Consider the following 3,464-nt stretch of genomic DNA (forward strand, 5'->3'; position numbering starts at 1 on the left):
GCCCTCGAGGACCAGGATTGCCCACCCCTGGCTTAGTGCATCATCTGTCGTGAAAGCCATAGTGTTGTACTGTTTATTAGCATTTGTCTCTTCCTTGTGTTTTATAAATCACTTGTATTCACAGTATTGTCCAACTTTCATCTGTGGACTTGCTGCTACACTATTTGTATGCACAAAAGACTGTGTGATGTCTTACCAACTGGTACTAGTAACAAAATATAACCTTAAATCAAAGATTTTCCTGGAGGCATGCTTCTTGGTTTTCATACTTGTACTGGAACATGGTCAACTTGGGTGTGACACATTCCCAACTCCAACTTCTAAGGCAAATAGAATGCAGCATGAGGAATCCTTCAAGATGGTGCACTGAGATTGGTTTCCAGGCTACAGGCAAGAGGAAAGAGGGAGGGCAAGGTGGCACAAAACAGAAAAATAAAAAGGGCCTTTGGTAGCCTATATTGGATTATAACTGTGTAAACTATGTATTATAACAGTTTTATGTATGGTTTTTTAAAAAGTGCTCTGGTAGGTGAGCAAATATTGTTGCACATCTGTAATTGGCTCTGCTCACACCCTCCTCTGCCAAATTATTTTACACTAGGAAGACAACTCAAAGACACACAAAAAAATCTTTAGGCTTAGGGTGAGTTTTGTACGGTATATAACAGTAGTGAGTGTACATCTGAGCAATATAACTTAAAAATAAAATAATTCTAAATTTTGTCATCTCTCAATATTTACATTATTTGCAAGTTGAACAGTAGAGTATTGGCTCTCAAGAATAATCAAAAGAACAAGAACAAGGCTTCCCCAAATGTAAGGAACCAAAGGCAAAATGATTGGTATACACCAACAATAAAACCAAGTGCCTAATGTTGTGAAGGCCTCCCTCGTTCCACAGCTCTGAACTGTCGGTGCGAGGCCATGCTTCTGGGTGTATTTTTTGTTGTCTGGCTCTGGGATGTTTAAAGTGGATCCGTGGAATACTGTGGATTTTAATGTGGGGCCTTCACTTGTTCTGGCACATGCAGTAGATCTTCAATTGCTTAACACTAGAGGGGAATCTTGGAGGCTAAGTAAATGGATTTTGCAGCTTTGAGCACTTATAGCCTTTCCTGAGCAGTTTTTGTTTATAGTGGCCTCAGGGAGTGCCATTCCCATGCGACACCTACTTCTTTAGGCAGGTGCTACACATCTAAGTGTAGCACCTGCCTAAGACACTACATGCTACTGACACCTGCCAGTGGTTTTAATGTTGTGGCTGTTTGGTGTGTATACACCACAGGATTGATGATGAGAGTGAGAACTGGTGAGTGTGATGGATAGGAGACTATGACTGAATGACTGGGGACATCTGGTGGGTGGAAGGCGTGATGCATGAAAAACAAGAATGAGAACTGTGACCAGAAGAAGAAGAAGAAAAAGCAACAGTTGACCTTGTTTGGAGTTTGTGATATTCTGCCCACAGTTTTACAAACACATCTTTTATATTACTTTACAAACCATCATGGAGAAATACGTAGCAAAGGGGTAGGAAACTCATAACTCATAAACTCATAATAACAATATACACCATAATAAGTTACAAATGTATGTTCTCACTATTTAAAATATAACAATTCTTTGAGAACCAGTGATATTGCAGTTCGGCAAAAAATACACCATTCATGTTGCATATCCAAAACTGAAGCTTTTTTTTCCCTTTTTTAAATGTTTTATTTATTTATCTTTTTTTTTAAATTTTTTTTTTAAAAACCATATACCACCTTTAATAGACATCTGTTTGCTAAGGCTAGCCAATATGGCACATTCCCAGTCAGCGACAACAGTGTCACTCCAGTGGCTGGAGCCTATCCCAGCTGACTTAGGACGAAGGCAGGGGACACCCTGGACAGGTCACCAGTCTATCACAGGGCTACACTTAGAGACAGACAACCAAACACAATCACATTCACACCTACAGACAAATTAGAATCACCAATTAACCTCAACATGTTTTTGGACCTTGTGGGTGGAAGCCAGAGAACCCAGAGAGAACCCACGCTGCATGGGGAGAACATGCAAACTCCACGCAGAAAGATCCCGGTTGTCCTCACCGGGACACGAACCGGCGACCTTCTTGCTGCGAGGCAACGGTGCTTACCACTAAGTCACCTTGCAGCCAAGATACCAACATCAGCATTTATAAAAATCTGTTTCATCTGAGCAAAATATTTTGTGTCACTTGACTGCAGTGTATTCTAAACTTATGGTAACATAATCCTGATGGTAGTGAAGTATCGTTGCACTACATTGTGGCTGCTGTGGCTCAGGTGGTAGAGCGGCTGACCTTTAATTGCAAGGTTGGTGGTTTGATCTCCCGCCCCTCCACAGTCCAAGTGTCCTTGGGCAAGACACGCAGCTATGTCACCACTAGTGTATGAATGTGTGTGTGAATGGGTGAATGAGAAAACATTATAAATCGCTTTAAGGAACCACGAAGGTAGAAAGGTGCTATAAGTGCAGACCATTTACTATCCATTACTTGAGTTGGAATTACTTGTGCATAATTTAAAAATAAAAATAAAAATAAAAATAATGTGGAAAATGAAAAATATCATGTTTTTGGTTGAATTTATGATTAGCCCCCAGCACTACCCTGCACACTGTGACAGTGCTAACACGCTGATGTGTAGCAGGTACACCATTTGCCATGGTTACCATCTTAGTTCAGAATTTTATGCTGTTATGTCATGCTAAGTAGGACTAAACACAGTACAAATTCAGTAGAACTCTACACAAGTACAGCTGAGGGTGATGGAAGGAAAATTTGGGCAGTAACTTGTGCCTCTAAAAACTGCATTTGAATTATTTATATTTCTTCTTATTATACACACACACATACACACATATATATGAAAAGTTAGTTTGCAAAAACAGATAACTCCATCTTCAAACCTTCAGAAAACCCACTTTTCCATCTACCTGAGACAATATCAATCAAACTTAAGTTATCTCTGTTTTTGTCATGTCATTTCTACTGAGTCAAATCCACTCAACTTCAGTTTGATTGATATTATCTCAAGCAAACAACAAAAAAGGTTTTCTGAAAATCTAATATATATATATATATATATATATATATGTATGACCTCAGTCGCATACATGTATAGTAAACTCGTGAAAATTGTAATTCAAGTTTTCATTACAATAACTCAAGTCAAGTTGAACAACCAAAATTCAATTATAAAGGATTCAAAGGATTCATTCAGTTTCAAGTGGCACAAACATACAGAAACTACACTAGTTGGGCTCTGTAGACAGTTATAAGGACAGAGTGATACAGAAAGAAAAGGGAGGATAAGAATGGACCGGAGAAAATAGAAAAGGTCGAGCCATTGAGTACGGAGAGAAGCTGAAAAGACGATAGGTAGAAGGTTAACGTAGCGCTCCTCTGTTCTGCCGCAGCCTGCCCAATGGGGGGG

Source organism: Stegastes partitus, unplaced genomic scaffold, assembly GCF_000690725.1.
Source record: "Stegastes partitus isolate 25-593 unplaced genomic scaffold, Stegastes_partitus-1.0.2 Scaffold1707, whole genome shotgun sequence".
In the NCBI taxonomy this organism is placed as follows: Eukaryota; Metazoa; Chordata; class Actinopteri; family Pomacentridae; genus Stegastes; species Stegastes partitus.